Raw genomic sequence first — 18,123 nt, 5'->3', positions numbered from 1 at the left:
TAAGCCAGACCTCAGTCATCTAATCTTTTGGCTTGGAAGAAGAGGAGCTTCCCCTCGAAATGCGTTGGAATTATTGAACGCTGAAGGGTCTTCCCATGCTACAAGCAGTCACATCTCATTAATTTAACCCTATGCATTTGTGAGTATATACAGTACTTGGACCAAGGTCTCCTGCACTATAAAATGAAGTGTGCCTAACCTGATGCTGCCAACACTCAAAAACTGATACCTAAACAGTGTCAAAAATTAAACAAATAGTGCAGCGCTCATACAAAAAAATAATAATAATACTAAGTGTAATTCATAAACTGAATTACACTTAGTATTATTATTTGTTTTTTGTATGAGCGCTGCACTATTTGTTTAATATATACAGTACTTGCTTTTATGTACTAACAAAGTGTATATGAAGGTAATGCACTAAGATGGTGTGCCCTCTGTATGTTGTTTCATAGTGTTGCATGTGAAAGGACACCCACAGTCTCATAAGGCTGGCAAGGCATCAGAGAGCTAGACCATAGGTCATAAGACTGGAAAAGTTTCCAAGCTCTAAGCACCACATTGCTTTTACTCTCCCGAACATTACATAGAAGGGGAGAGATAATCAGAATTTTAATCAAGTAAAAAAGCAAGTGAAAAGGAAAGCAACATTTTTTTGGAGTAATGCTATGTGAATAGGCGCATGTAACAAATATAAATTAGGCATAGTCTCAATTTGACTTCAAAAGTGGAAATAAACGTTAACCTTTATTTTTGTAATTAGTGAGAAATAATCAATATTGTATTTTATCTAATATACATTTGCTAAAAAGACAAATATGACAGATGAAAATTGCTCAAATATATGTCAGTTAATTTAAAGCATTCATCTATGTGATCCTTTAGGCTTCCAATAAAATGTTTTGTTTCTCAGAATCATAGATTCTGAAAGGCTTTCTGAATGGTCACAAACCTCAATAAGACCATCTATGCATTTGTTTTAATTATACTGTAGCTGTGCCTCCAAACACTGAAAATGCAATTTCATTCTTATCTAAATCATGGTTTAGGGATTTTTTTCTTTGGCATTATCCACTGAAAAATATATTGATGCACTTTAAGTGCAACATGCTTGTCAAAATGTATTGCATATCACAAAAACATCACTACTTCCAGGCACTCAGGTGTAAAGAATTCGAAGAGACAATAGTGAATCATACCATGTCTTCAGTTAAGAGCATGAATCAATTTTAAGAGCATCCTACAGATGAGGCACTGCACGAGAGCCAAAGATCAGTAAATTAACACATCACCAATACTGGTTTGTTTTAGATTGCCTGTTGTCATGAACTTTGGTAAATAAACACTTGCTATATTGGAAAATGGTACCTCAGATAATCCTGAAGAATGATTCTTCTGAGTCCCACTGACGTTATATAAGTCATTACAGCATATTACTTTAAATACATTCTGAATATTATAACTTAAAGTATATATAACTTAGAGTGTATAATGTACAGCGCTGAGCAAACCTTTTATATAAATACTGTATAATAATAATAAGTGACACTAAACGATATTCTTATTCTTTAAAAATAATTAATACACATCCACTACTTAATAGCCCAGAAATCTATTTTTCATTAAATAATGTCTTACTGTGTTTTTCTGACTTCTTGTAACATATTCCATGAGCTCCTGAACCTTTCCTTTTCCCCTACAGTTTTCTTTGTTTGGAACAAGTAGTACACATTAGTTAAGGTCATGTGCATCACTCTGTGGACACTACAAATCTCATGGTCCATAGTCCACAGTTCATCTCAGGATTGAGCAAATGAGGGTGGTTACATTCCTACATTCATGGAGAATGAACCTAGCTACCCTCCAATAGGAAGTCAGATCACAGCAGCAAAAAACAAAAACAAAAAAAAAAGGTAATTAAACATTTGGAGGAGGTTGTGGGCTATAGAAGCTGCTTTTCTAAGTGAACACTTCAAACCTGAATATAACTTTTTTTTTTTAAATCAGAATTTGGTGTTACTTTAACCACTTCAGCTCTGGAAGATTTTACCCCCTTCATGACCAAGCCATTTTTTGCTATTTGGCACTGCTCTACTTTAACTGACAATTACGAGGTCATGCAAAACTGTACCCAAATTACATTTTTATAATTCTTTTCACAGAAATAGAGCTTATTTTGGTGGTATTTGATCACCACTGGGTTTTTAATTTTTTATTATATAAATGAAAAAAAGACCGAAAATTAAAAAAAAATAAAAATTTTACATTCTGCTATAAACCATATTCAAGAAAGAATTTGTGCCTGTGTGAAAGTTCTAGTGTCTACAAACTAGAGTCTATATGCTACAATAATTATTTATTCATTTAGTTATTTTTGTACTAGTAATGGAGGCAATTAGTGAATTATAGTGGGAAAGTGTGGTGGGCAATCTGACACTAACCGACACTTTGTGGGAACTGACTAACTCCCACTGACATCTCCAGTGACACTAATACAGTGATCAGTGAAATTAATATATACTGTCACTGTATTGACAGTGGCTGGGAAGGAGTTGACGTCTAGGGGCAATCAAGGGGCTACTTGTGTGCCTAACAAGGTGTAATGTGTGTAACATATGCTTCTTATTACTACTGATCGATTTGCTTCATTTCCCTGCTTTGCAGGGAAAAGAAACAAAGTGATGGGTCCCTCTTTATAGAGCCTTGTGTTGTTTGTCAACCCAGGGCTCTGGGCTGTGATTGAACACAGCTGATCAGCAGGTCCCAAGGATGATACATTGGCAGGGATCTGCTGACAAACTCCCACTGTGTCAAATCACAGGGGAGTAGGGGCATGTGCACAGACTGAAACCTGGAAACAGGCAGCGACATAGTGCCTGTAGGAGCCACCCAGATCGACAAGCAGCTAAAGTAAGCCCATCACAAACTGCTAATTCTAAAACATGATATCAGTAATTACACTGTACATGAATAGCATGCATTTGTGACTTTAGTTTGTAAAAACAAGTTTTGCTTATGCAGATATTTAAATCCTACTTCAAGAAATTATATTTTAAAAATATGGAGGGATTCCTACATTGCATTCATTGGTTATTGGCTGATTTTACTTTGTTTTATGGATTTAGGCTTCACATTTTCTCACCATTAACACACTATGTAACTGTATCCTTTTAGTGTCCTTCTGTTCTTATCCTATTATCACAGTGGGGGGCCGGAGTCAGGGCAAATCTCCCAAAAAAATTGCAAACAACATGAGAAACCTGACATGGATTCTAGCCCAACCCTACTGTATTTTACACAATAAAAAGTTTTGTCTGGAGTTGGGTTTTAATGACTTATTCTGTAAATGTTTTTCAGGTAAGAGTTAAATGTTAGGATCAAATTACGTGTTGGGGTAGTTTAGTAGGTAAGGCATTTTTGTAAGGATTACGTCATCTGCTACAGGTTCAGATTGAGGATGGTTAAGTGCTAGAGGGGTTGGGGTGCTTCAGTGTTAGGGATACTTTTTTAAGCTATTAGGCAATTAGTGCAGCTTCAGGATTTTCACTTCACAACTGGTAGACTGCCAAGAACTAACAAACTGAGAGTACACTTTGTCAACAGAAGATCATTTAGAAGGTACACTGGTGTAGTTTAAGGTTGTTGAAAACATCATTTTCAGTCTTGGCAGCTATGCATGTTGGCAGATTTAATCAGTCTAATGTAAATAGATCTACTAGGGAGAACTTGTAATTGTTTATTAATGTCTACCTAAAATGTATTGGGAATTGCATTAATAAACAACTATCTTCTCCCTATTTGTTCTATTTATATGGTGGGAATGATGTAAAAATAGCATCAATTCATAAGAAAACTATAAATTTCCTGAGTTATTTTGCTTCTATCCACTTTGTGTGTCTGTTTTATTCCATGTTATTAACTGATTTGAAAATATCATACACGTGTTTTTCCATATACAGTCATCTTCTATATACAGGCAGTCGCTGAGTTATAAACATCCGACTTACATACAACTTAAGAACAGTGAAAGCATGACAGCCATCTTGCTGCTCACCACATGCTTCCACCTATTGTCCGATGGACCTGTCAGCAATCCCTCATCACTGCAAGGCTAACCTTTCCCTATGCAATCCAAAAATGTAAATTCATTTTTTGGCTGGAGTTACACTTAAAAAATGTACCTGTTCCAACTTAATACAAGTTCAACTTAAGAACAAACCTACAGAACCGATCTTGTTCATAACCCAGATACTGACTGTAATCATAAACAAGTGTTTAAATGCTACCACACTGCAGCATGCCCCAAGTAATCAATGTGACATAGGACTGAATATTGGTGAGGCAGGATGGTGCATCGGGGTAAGGGTGGAGTGAGTAGAGGTGGCTGCCTTGGGCACTTTAGCTGGAGGGTGAAACAAACAGGAAAAGATTTGTAATGTATGCAGTTCACAAATTATTCAGGAGGTGTGCACTTTTTATGCTCCTTCAGCATTACCTATAACCCTGTCTCCTCTCCACTTCCTATATATAGGGGTCCCTCAAGGTTCTGTCGTTGGACCCCTTCTCTCCTCCATCTACATTTCCTCCCTTGGTCACTTGGTAAACTCCCATGGCTTTAAGTACCATCTCTATGCTAATGACACACAAATCTATCTTTCTACTCCTCACCTCTTTCACCCCTTCAGTCTCCTATTGCATAATTAACCTACTAAGTGACATATCAGCATGGATGTCAATCCTCTTCCTCAAACTAAATCTTTCCAAAATGGAGCTCATACTATTCCCTCCAGCCCGTGCCCACTTCCCTGACTTCTCCATCAAGATCAATAATACAACCATCAGTCCCTCCCCTCATGCCAGGGTACTAGATGTAATCCTAGACTCCCATCTGTCCGTTCAGCCCCACATCCAATCACTGTCCAAATCTTGTAGACTTCACCTCCGCAACATCTCCAAGATACAGCTGTTCTTAACCTCTGAAACCACTAAGCAACTTATTCACTCCCTTGTTATCTCTCGCCTTGACTATTGTAACTCCCTCCTCATTGGCCTACCTCATCGCAGCCTATCTCCTTTTTAGCCTATCATGAATGCTGCCAGACTTATCCACCTTATTAAACGTTCCATTTCTGTCATCCCTCTCTGCCAATCCCTCCACTGGCTTCCCATTGCCCAACGAATATAATTCAAAACATATAACATATAAAGCCATTTATAACTCTGCCCCAAATTACATCACCAATCTTGTCTCCAAATATCACCCAAACCATCCTCTCCGCTCCTCTCACAACCTCCTGCTCTCTAGCTCCCTTGTCTCCTCCCATGTTAATTTCCAGGACTTCTCCAGAGCCTCCCCAAACCTCTGGAACTCTCTACCCCAATCTACCCCAATCTATCTGACTATCGCCTACTCTGCCTACTTTTAGGCGATCTCTGAAAACCTATCTCTTCTTGGAAGCCTATCCTGCACTCAGCTAATAACGGAATCTTCTATTCCTCCTATCAGTTCATCCTCCACAGTTATTACCTTTTGTACCACCAGCCCCTCCCTCTTAGATTGTAAGCTCCAAAGAGCAGGGCCCTCCTAACCCTCTTGCATTGAACTGTATTGTTGCTGTATTGTCTCCCTTTTCATTGTAAAGCGCTGGGCAAACTGTTGGCGCTATATAAATTCTGTATGATAATCATAATGACATTGATTCAAGGGTATTTTTTTCTGGAAAATGTTGGCTTTACCCCATTTCCTGTCTACTTGGCTGCCAAGACATGGCAAGGTTGGAGCATTTTTTATGTCCAATATAAAAGAGAAGCAGAATCATGGTGTTCCCATCATTCACTGTTTTCCAGTCTATTTTAACTTCGCTCTGTTATAACTATTGTAGGTCAGCTACACTTTCATGGAAAAATATAGCAAATAAAAAAAATAATATAGCATTTACGATTGCTACACAAGCCATATTGTATTTAACGTAACGTATACACTCACCGGCCTCTTTATTAGGTCCACCTGTTCAATTGCTTGGTTACACACATTGCTAATCAGCCAATCACATGACAGCAACTTAATGCATTTAAACATCTAGACATGGTGAAGACAACTTACTGAAGTTCAAACCGAGCATCGGAATGAGGAAGAAAGGGGATTTAAGTGACTTTGAATGTGGCATGGTTGTTGGTGCCAGATAGGCTGGTCTGAGTATTTCAAGAACTGCTGACCTACTGGGAGTTTCATGCACAACCATCTCTAGGGTTTACAGAGAATGGTTCGAAAAAAAAAAGAGAAAATATCCAGTGAATGGCAGTTCATGCCTTGTTGATGTTCAGTTGGTTCGAGATGATAGAAAGGCAACAGTAACTCAATAACCACTCATTACAACCAAGGTATGCAGAATACCATTTCTGAACGCACAACACGTCGAACATTGAAGCAGATGGGCTACAGCAGCAGAAGACTACACTGGGTGCCACTCCTGTCAGATAAGAACAGGAAGTAGAGGCTACAATTCACACAGGCTCACCAAAATCGGACAATAGAAGATTGGAAAAATGCCTGGTCGGATGAGTCTCGATTTCAGCTGCAACATTCAGATGGTAGGGTCAGAATTTGGCAAAAACAATATGAAAGCATGGATCCATCCTGCCTTGTATCAACGGTTCAGGCTGGTGGTGGTGGTGTCATGGTGTGGGCAATATGTTCTTGGCACACTTTGAGCTCTTTAGTACCAAATGCGCATCGTATAAACGCCATGGCCTTCTTGAGTATTGTTGCTGACCATGTCCATCCCTTTATGACTACAGTGTACCTATCTTCTGATGGCTACTTCCAGCAGGATAATGCACCATGTCACAAAGCTCAAATAATCTCAAACTGTTTTTTTTAACATGACAATTAGTTCACTGTACTCCAAAGGCCTCCACGGTCACCAGATCTTAATACAATAGAGCACCTTTGGGATGTGGTGGAATGGGAGATTTGCATCATGGATGTGCAGCCAACAAATCTGCAGCAACTGTATGATTCTATCATGTCAATATGGACCAAAATCTCTGAGGAATGTTTCCAATACCTTGTTGAACCTATGCCACAAAGAATTAAGGCAGTTCTGAAGGCAAAAGGGTGTCCAACCCGGTACTAGCAAGGTTTACCTAATAAAGAGGCCGTTGAGTGTATATACCATGTATTATATTACTGTTTCATTACATGTCCAGAAATGTGGAACACAATTTTATAAGATCTCAAAGCTATAACCCCTTCACGCCGATGTCACATAAATATGCGACCTCACAGAACTGGGCTTTTTTCCATGGGGCGCATATTTGCATACCTGTATTTCTGCTGGGAGCACACCACACAGCACGCTCCCAGCACAAAGACCGGGGTGTCACTGAGAGCCCTAGGTCCCGTTCTAATGATCAGGACCCGGGACTCCTGATTCTGGGTCACATGATCGCTGTGATAGCCTCTGAGTGGCTATCACAGTGATCAGTCACTGTATAGCCCACCCCCCTTGTTTTTTTTTCCTCTGTGATTGGTGGAAAGAGATACATTGTATCTCTCTAACTCCTGGCATAGAGAAGAAAAAACTTTGTGAAAAAAAAAAAGATAAATAATAATAAAAAAACATCTGGAGATATCCATTACTATCTACCACCAAATGAAAGCCCAATTTGTCCTGAAAAAACGAGGTATAATTCACCTGTATGTACAAAGTAGTTGTGATGATATGTACGGTTTTACTAACACATGTCCACATTGCAAAATTGCGCTTAGGAATTTGTTTTACCCTTAGGCGTGAAGGAGTTAAGGAGAGTTTATGGCATTTTCAAACTAATAATTTACTTTTCAGTGGAATTTGATAGGCTAAGTATACCCCTGGCTTCTTTTATGTCTTCATAGTGTTTTTTAATTTTCCCACTGTCCTTTTGATGTTCTAGCTCCTCATTTTATATTCTCTGTCATATAGAAAAAAGAAAAAGCTCAAGCCAGGAGAGGGACCGCACTCCATAATGGCCACAAAAAGTGCACAAACCAAAGAACCCAAGAAAAGAAGTCTCATCAATGGACTTCCCAAGCAAATGTCAAGTGGTTAAAAGTATATGTAAACCCAATTGAAAAAATTTCATATAATCTTTAATCTGTTCATATAATTTGAAATTTATTTTTTCATTTTTTAATATGTAGCTTTCATTAAAATAATACGTGGCAAATCGTTCATGAAGGTCCTTGTTTAGGTACTTCTTGTAATACAACAGCAATGCTCTAGCCCTGTCTCCCATTTGCTCTATTTTGTTCACCATGGCACATGTGCTTCCCCTATGTTTACTCACATTGCACCAGCTGTTCTATTGTAACCATATGGAAATTCACCCTGGGCAATGATGGGCAGCCACTACTAAAACAAGTGTATGTAGACAGGAAGTGATTTAAAAAAACAGCATGAAAAAAGTGAATCTATTGAAAAAAGAAGTATATAAAGAAGTAAATAAATGTCACCCAGTCAGGGTCTAAATCTACTTAGAGCTGAATCATACAGAGACTGTCTCATATTTTTCCAATGAATACAAGGTGATCTCTTGTTGGATTAAGCAGAAATCATGACACCATCAATCCCTCCTCTCCAACTAGTCCAGTCAGATACATTATCTGAATGGTTCAGCTTTAAGTAAATCTAAACCCTAACTAGAAGACATAAATGTACCTCTTAAAAAATAAGAAGGGTCTTCTCTGAATGGTGGCAAGTCACTCTAGCAGCATCCAAGAAGAGACCAATGCTAACTAGACATGTGTGGTTCATTTCATTCTGAATTAAAATTTAGACAAAATTTTAACTACAGCAGTAACAAATTTCAGCGAATCTGAATAAAACAATTCATTTGTTTTATTAGGATGTTATAAGCATCCAAATGAAAGGAATGATTCAAATTCATTCGATAATAGCTGGTTGTTAAGGAATGGGGTGGCCTGCTGGCCGCGGTATCCTTGACAAACATGACTCATTTACTGTCAGTGAGATTCCCGCTGACAGCAGAATATAAATAAACAATGCTAACATTAATATGAGAAAACAGCGTGGGGGTCCCCCAAAATGCATACTAGGCCCTTAGGTCTGGTGTGGATTTAAAGGCAAACCCCAAACCACAGCTAAAAAAAAAATTGACAATTCATACCAGACCTTTATCCGAGCATACAGCCCAAAATGCCAGGAAAGGGGGGAAATTTTGTTTTGTAAATTCAGCATTTTTTTTATTCTATAGTGCTCTTCTAATTTCCAAATCTAATAAAAAAATATACAAAACAAAAGCTGAAGATATGAATTTCGGAATTTGTTTTGTATCTTCAGTAGAGATGAGCGAATTATTCAAAAATTCGATTCGGCTGATTCGCCGAATTTGCGGGAGAAATTCGATTCAATGCGAATTTATTCACTGCGAATTTAACTTATTAAAAGGGTTTCTAGGCTTCAGAGAGCCTTTATATTAGTGCAGAACACTGTACCTTTAATTTAAATGCCCTTGGAGTCTGCTGGGGAAGAGAAATAATACTGTCAGTCAGTATGACATGCAGATGAGTGCCGTCGATTTTAGAATCACCGCACACTTCACTCATTTGGGCAGTCACGGGGCACGACGACGAAGAAGAAGAAGAAGAAGAAGAATGAAAAGAAGAATGAAAAGAAGAAGAAGAAGAATGAAAAGAAGAAGAAGAAGAATGAAAAGAAGAATGAAAAGAAGAAGAAGAAGAATGAAAAGAAGAAGAAGAAGAATGAAAAGAAGAATGAAAAGAAGAAGAAGAAGAATGAAAAGAAGAAGAAGGATGAAAAGAAGAATGAGAAGAAGAATGAAAAGAAGAATGAAAAGAAGAATGAGAAGAATGAAAAGAAGAATGAAAAGAAGAAGAAGAAGAATGAAAAGAAGAAGAAGAAGAAGAATGAAAAGAAGAATGAAAAGAAGAAGAAGAATGAAAAGAAGAAGAAGAAGAATGAAAAGAAGAAGAAGAAGAATGAATGAAAAGAAGAAGAAGAATGAAAAGAAGAAGAATTCCAGTACAGCAAAAAGTGTCACTGCAGAGAGCTCCGCTATTTCTGACAGTTCTCTGACAGTTCCTTCACATTTACAGCGGTTGAAACATTGTATCTATTTATTTCCGAATAAAAACATCTGTATCCTAAATGGAAACAAATAGATACAATGTTTCAACCGCTGTAAATGTGAAGGAACTGTCAGAGAACTGTCAGAAATAGCGGAGCTCTCTGCAGTGACACTTTTTGCCGGCTGATCGGGAAAAATTCGATTCGTGCATCCGAAGTTTGCTAAAATTCGGATTCGGTGCGAATCGAATTTTTCCTAATATTCGAAACGAATTCCACTTCGCCAAGTTCGATTCGCTCATCTCTAATCTTCAGCATTCTTTATGCATGTTTGGAATGGTATTAAAAAATGTTTTTTAAAAACAGCATGGGGGTCCCCCCCAATCCTTACCAGGCCTTTCAGGTCTGGTATGGATTTTGAGAGGAGCCCCATGCCAAAATGGAAAAAAAACTGCATGGGTCCCCCCAAAATTCATGACAGACCGTTATCTGAGCATGCAGCCTGGAAGGCCAGGAAAGGGGGGGGCATGCAAGCGCCCCCCTCCTGAACCATACCAGGCCACATGCCCTCAAGATGGAGGGAGGTGCTTTGGGCCTGGGGACAGCAGATGATTCATGGTTGTTAAGAACACCGTGGCTGGCAGGCTTCCATGCTCCTTAAAATCCATCTATTCTTCACAATGAATTTGAATGGAAAAATTTTGAATCCAGTTGAAAATGAATAAACAAAACAAATTTTGTTACAAATGTAATGAAACAAAATTAGTAACTTAGCGAAACAAAACAATTTTTTTTTTGCTCTGCACATGTCTAGTGCTGACTGTACATAGCACAGACTACTACATTACATTTCTGCATCACTAGAGTACCTCCAGAAGTTAGCCATGAAGGATCAGATGTTACCAAGTTGGTCCAATGTAAACTGTTCAGCTTTAAACTCTCCCACCTCTACCAAATATAAATACCAGTTTTGGGGCAACTAACCTTTAAAAATGTTTTAGATATGTAGTGATGGATCAAATCTAAGCTGGTTTAGCAGGGACTAGCCAAGATTTGATCTATCTGTGGGCAGGCTGGTTGTACTGCCTATCTGATTTTTCATATCACTTTATATGATTTAGATATTGCATTCAAATATGTTCTTATCTAGCTTTACGAACTGACAGCTAGGATTGCATTATCACTGTTTTATTTTTTAGAGCTACACTTTTATATGTATGATTTATTCATGTGATCATGGCACCGGCAGTGATCATTGTTTCCTGCTGGAGGGGAAAGCTAACCACCAGCAGAACATAAGAGCGCTGCGTGAAGGATTCTCCCTAACTGTGTTGATGGTGGAAACAAGCAATTTTCATTCTTTTCACCTGTGGTGGAAGAAAAAAAAAGCTATAATCTATGGACTGCTTATCATAACTTTGGTACTATAGTTGGCCAAAATCTAAAGCTGACTTGTTCCAGACATAATTTAAATGGAAGTCTTGCAAATGATACAGGGAATACAGCCTGGTTTCTCATCCAGACATTGCTGTTTTGCATTAGACTAATCCGCTCTTTAGGTAATCTGGAAATTTCAGAACCTCTTTTGCATACCTGTTTGTAATGCAGTTAATAGATTTAAAGACACACTACCTATAGTAAACGTTATGCCTCCCAAATATATACAGCCTGATTTAACTAAGTTTAAGTACTAATAAATTTCTCATATTTATCAATCACACATTGAAATTAGTATCTAATGTGTAAGAAATGACGTTACACAGCATATGTTTTAAGACGAACTCTTCAATGACCTTTTTATAAACTCTTTCAAATCTGGCTGCCTTTGATTATATAAATATGAAATTATGGTAAATGTAGTAGAATGTTTGACTTAAAGAGTAACCCTACTTTTTGTTAAGAAAAAAATGCAATCCCCTCTCAGTGATCAATGTACATATCACTGATTTAATAAACTTTCTTGCATATTCCTACTTGTTTCTGCTCTAAAGAAATAGTTTTTTTTTTTTTTTTTAATCAGAAATAGTTTATTGAGGTACAGCCAATAAACAAAATGTGTACCACCTTTACACATGACAAAAACAAAAGTTACAAGGTACTACTACAGCACTGTAGACACAGTATAACCAAAACACAGCACTTCTCTCCAGTAGTTGGCAAGGCTAGATACAGATGGTAGGGGCTGAGGCTGAACAGCATATATTCAACCATGCAGTCACTCCTACAACAGAATCTCTTCTTTTCTTTTCTCTCCCTCACCAGGTGGGTGGTAAGCTCAAATCAGAAGTTTAGCAGCACCAGATCAGTAGGCACAAGGCCTAGGATGGCTAACCAATCCTCCCATAGGTTGTTGAATTTGCTTGGGCAACCCTTATACTGAAAAATATGTTTCTCTAGCCTAAGGGTGTCACAATTCTTTATGTGTTGTGCAATTCATTCTTTATGTGTGGGAGCCCTGTCAGACTTGTTGAATAATAAGGTGCCGAGCTTAAAACAAAGCTCTATTAACAGCAGCTTTCTGAAAATTAGTTAGTGGGAGGTAGTTTAGTATACCCAAAATACACCTGGTAGGTTCAACAGGGACAGTAATTTGGAAAACTGCATTAATGGTTGTAACAACATCTGCCCAGTAGCAGTGGAGCTTTGGGCAACACCTTAAGAGGTGAATAAGGTCACCCTGCACAGCTGTGTACTTAGCACAGAGAGGGGACTGTAGAATATCTATTGATGTAGTTTGAGAGGTGTTTAATGAGCACGTAGAATAATATATAGCTGTGAGAGCCTCTGACTTGTATTGAGGGAGCTGTGCAGTACTGATTCCAAAGCACTGTCCCACAGTTCCTCATCTAATGGACCTACATCTTGCTCCCACTGTTCTTTAGCCTTACAAGGGTGACCTTCTAGAAAAGTAACATGTCATAACAAATGGAGATAAACTCCTTTGTGTCCTTCCCTGATTGGACGTAGTGAAAGATAGGTGTAGGGGATAGAGACCAATTGGTCATAGGACCTTGAGCTCGGACAGCATGGTGGAGTTGGAGGTAGGAAAACTGCAATGTGGGAGGGAGGTGGAAGGTTTCCTGCAGGTTTCCTGCAGGTCAGGAAAGGATAACAGAGATCCATTATGGAAAACCTGCCATAGGTGGGTACTTCCTTAACCCTGCACATGTCAGGCTCTCCAGTTCATTATAGCTGGAGTTATACCGAATGACGCTATACCTAGTGAATCCCTAAACTCCCTGGAGCTCTCTCACATGGATCCAGACCTTCTAAATTAAAGAGTATGTTGGGTATGTCTTATTAGAAGACTTGAAGGAGGAGGATTCCAGGGTTCCAGGAATGTCTGGAGTCTTCATCTGGTGTCGCATTATAGAATGAGCAGAGGGTGACATCTGGATGGCAGCGTTTTCCTCCAGCATAAAGGCGACAAAGAGATGTTGCAATTGGGCATCCAAATAATGTAGCCAGGGCCACTCCTTCCCTGTCTTTGGGGCACTGAAGCTGCTCTAGTTTGATTCTAGGGGATTTGTCTTTCCAGAGAGGAGTGCGGAAGATAGAATTAACTAATCTAAAATATATAAGAGGACTATTACAGGGGAATTGTGAACAACATAAAGCAATTTAGGCTTGCAGATCATCTTGCTAAGATTGGCCCTGCCAATTAGGGAGAGCCATAGCTTATTCCAAACCTTAATGTTGGCCTTAAAACTGTGAAGAAAGGGTATAATGTTAAGCATGCAATAATCAGTGAGAGATCTGGTGTGATAGACAGCAGAAATATTATTTTATTTTTGTGTTGTTATGTTGAATTCAAAAGTGTGTCAAGCAGTCAGCTTGTCTGCTTAATTAAATCTAGGGGTTCCTGTGCCCCACAGGGGGTGGGAGATGAGGTTGATCTCAGCGGGAGGCACAGACAGCACGGTGTCCTGTAGCTGAATAAAGCTAGATGTGTTGGCACCGGGTGTTTGAGGTTTGGCTGAATTGAAGGGACAATATATTTTCCCTATGCTTTCAGAAAGGCTCAGACTTTTTCCTGAGTTTACTCCTGTGATGGACACACAGGAGCTAAAGGCTGCATGTCTTCCTAGAAGGACTTAGAAGATAAGCGGAACTGCTGAGAAAGATAGTCTTGCATGGGCTGTGCTCCGCTTTCTGAACTGCTGGGACTTGTAGTTTCATATTGTCTATGTGGTTTCCTTGACTTTGGGACTCTCTCCCCTGCTCGCTCTTCTCCTCCCCTGCTGTTGTGCTGTGAGAGGTCTTGTGCTGTGGCCAGATCCTACAGCCCCCTCTCCATCCCAGGACCCATGGACCTCTGAGAAGCCTGGCTGGCTTGTCACTGCTATTGGCCTCTTGCTCTCTCCACCACTCACCAGAGTTTTGCTTCCTTGCTGTTTTCCAACCCCTGCGCTGAGGTTTTAACCTAAACTTAACCCTTGCCCACCAGAGTTCTGTCTCCCCGCTGTTTGCCAACCCCTGTGCTGAGGACTTACCCTTTGCCCGCCAGAGTCCTGCCTCCCTGTTATGGGCCCAGACTGTGCTATGGACTAACCCCCTTTGTCTATTAGATTTCTGCCCCATGCAGCGTGCCCAACCTGTGTTACGGATGTAACCCCCTTTTGCCTACCAGAACTTGGTTATCTTTACTGTGTGTCCCACCCTGTGTTATGGACTTAACCCTTTTTTTCTACTGGAACTCTGCTATACTAATCGTGTGCCCTCACTATCATTCAATAAAAGTCTTGTGTGTCCCACTTCTCTCTGAGTGTGTTCTGTTCCACCCACTCCTCCATCACATCTGGATATCTGTATTCCTAGGTATTTAAATGACTGTACCTCAGAGACAGGGCAGAAAATAGACAAAGATGGGGAGACTACACAATCCAAGGGTAGGAGGACGAATGTAGGTCAAAAGAAGTTATTACAGCCATGACCTCTCTAAGAGATGCATCTGAGTCACGTAACAACAGAAGCATATCATCAGCATAGAGGGTTATTTTCTCATATAATTCCCCATGTCTAAAGCCTACTATCTTATCATTTGCTCAAATCATCGGTGCCAAGGGCTCTATAGCAAGAGCAAATAACAGGGGGGATAGGGGACATCCCTGCTGAGTTCTCCTACTCAGTCTGAAGGTTTGTGAGGTCCTACCTCCCTCCAAGATAGAAGCAACCGGAGTGTGGTATAACAGTTTGACCCAGGAGACAAAAGCATCTCCAAAGCCAAAGTGGTACAAAGTGGTCTGCCAGAGAAAAGGCAATGTTGGTAACTAGCAAAAGAAGTGCTTGATTCCCCATGTTATCAGCCTATGTTTGCATGCTCAGAAAAACTCTTAGAATATTGATAGTTGTGGACTTTAACGGCATGAACCCAGACTGGTCAGAGTCTATTATAGTGGCAGTGTACTAAATGGGTGGAGAGTATTTTAGCCAATATTTTAACATCTACCCGTAACAAGTCTACCTCCCTGAGTCTATGAGTAGAGCCAATATTGTGCTACTATTCAAACCTGGTAAATCCCCAGCAGACCCACGTTCATATAGGCCTGTATGAACTTGGGTCTGTTGGGGATTTACCAGGTTTGAATAGTAGCATAATATTTGCTCTACTCATAGACTCAGGGAGGTAGACTTTTTCCAGAGCGGTCTGGTATACATTTAATAGTTTCAGAGCTAAAGTATCAGCATCAAGTTTGTAAACCTCAATTGGTATCCCATCCTCTCCCAGGGCCTTACAATTTGGGAATGAGGCCTGTGCGCCAAGGAGAGTTTTGAAAGGGTAACCTGATCCATAAATGTTATAAGTTCAAGCAGAGAGGATTGTACCTTAGGCTGGTACAAATCAATATAGAAGTGCACCAGGTCAGGCATAAACAGCTCTGGGCAATCAGTCACTGTCCCATCAGGAGTGCACAATGCTGAGATGGAAGATACCCCTTGGTGTGCGCTAACAATTTTGGCCAATAGGTGTCCTGTTTACTCGCCCTCGTCATAATAAGCCTGTTTCCTGAAAAATATTTTCCTCTCTGCTGCAGTAACCTGTAGTTGTTTGAGCACATTTTGAGCTTCCAACCATGCTTCCTGGTGTGCAGGTGAGGGGTCAACAATGTACTGGCATTCCACTTCTCCTCCGCTGGTTAAGCTGCTGCTCATATTCCCTGGTTGTGTTTTGCATCACCTTGATTTCTGAGATAAAGAGGCCCCTAAGGTAAGTAGAGTGTGGCTTATTATAATCACTTGTGCACTCTCTGCGTTCTGGTGAGAAAGGTTGCTGTGTTGGCATCCCTTTAGAAGTAATTAACCTCTAGGGCTACTGCAACAAAATTAAATTGCTGTTGCAGAGGATGCCTAAAATCTGACTTGTATCTTACTTAAGCCTTCTTGGAAAATCAGTAAGCCACACAAGGAAGACATGATATTTTAAGAGGTGTTATGTAAACCAACTGCAAACTGAACACCTCCAAGTTGCTATATTGCATTGAATGTTATAGAAAATTACAGAGCTGTAGATTGAAATTGAAAGGTTATTTTTAATAACATTCAATTTCAATATGGCTTGTTTAGCAATTGTACTGTATATGCTATATTATTTTGTATTTGCTATATTTTTTCATTATAATATTAGAGTTACTCTTTAAGCACAGCTGCATTATTTTCTAGATAACACTAACAGTTGGTTTTACTTATTGCTTGCTCTTTAAAGGACATCAGCACAGTTGAATAACATCCATAATCTTTTTGCAATAATTTTTATAATATCACATTACATGTTTTCAGGAGCCCATCCCTTTCTTCTATTTTCACGTAGTACTGCATGGACCTAGAAGTAGGGGTTAACCCTAAAAAGCTTGTTCTGAAAAAGTAACTGTTAGTTCAGTATAAAAAAGTATCATGGACAGTAGCCGACTGTGTTGTTGCAAGTACACTAAGATGGATACAATCAGTATACAATTTAAAGCGCATCCAGAGTCAAAATGAGAACACAGGTAAGCAGCCATAAACATAATTTCTTTGTAATTGAATATTTGTGTTTTGTTGTTAAAGAATAGTCTACTAAATGTACTATGCACTGTGGTCTTGTGTGCATGTTAGAAGTTCTAGTTCAACAACAAGACAGTTTGTCCATTTTAACAACTGAGTAAGACACAGAACTCTAACCTTTATTCACTGAAAAATGTCAAAGATATTTGTAGTCTATAGTAATTTCTGTAAATTTTCTTTATATGAAAATCACATACACCATTGCACACTGGCTGTAATTTCATATAAGGCAAGTTATTTCAGTGTGTACTGCTGAAATAGTAAAGAAGAGACAGAACAGAGGTAACTGACACAGTCTATTATCAGCATTGTCTCCTATCTGCAGCTATAATAATGTAAAATTAAAATCCCTGGTGAGAGGTCAGGCAGGTGTTTAGAGAACATACAAGGATGGGCTGAGCTCATGTATGTGTCAGAAGACACAGTTCAGACTCCCTGAGGATTACTGTGACCAGAAAATGGTATTCTCAGTTAGTATGCTAAGGCAGTCCATAGACTTGTCAGCTTATTTTGTTCCACCAAAAGGCTGAATGAAAAACACTGCCCTGATTCCCCCATCCACACAATGGAGGTGGGTGAGACAATCCTCCTTGCTGTGTCATTGTATTCTGACAGTGGGTAGACTTTCACACTGTGCTATAGCCTGCAGGACTGACCAAGAGGGATGTTTCTAGCAAGGTGGCTGTAGAGAAGTCAATTGGTCAATCGACTATACAATCACAGTACCCATACATGGATCGAAATTCAGCTGGTCTCTACTGAACTGGCCAAATTTTGATGCATGGACAGCTTAAGGCAACACTTGGACAATAGTGGAAACTAAAACAAAGTGGATGAGAAAAGAAAATATTTTAGAAGTAGCTAGCAATTATAAAAATGTTTTTAATCCTTGTTTTTTTTTCCTTTTTTTCTCTGTTTCTTTAATATTAAACGTTTAACATGCCCTGACATCTGAGCAAGAGCTGTAATAATATTCCCGCGTGCTGAGAAACTG

This window comes from Staurois parvus, unplaced genomic scaffold (genome assembly GCF_062004578.1).
Source record: "Staurois parvus isolate SC_StPar_1 unplaced genomic scaffold, SC_StPar_1.0 ptg000361l, whole genome shotgun sequence".
Taxonomy (NCBI): Eukaryota; Metazoa; Chordata; class Amphibia; order Anura; family Ranidae; genus Staurois; species Staurois parvus.
This window is presented reverse-complemented; position numbering follows the sequence as displayed.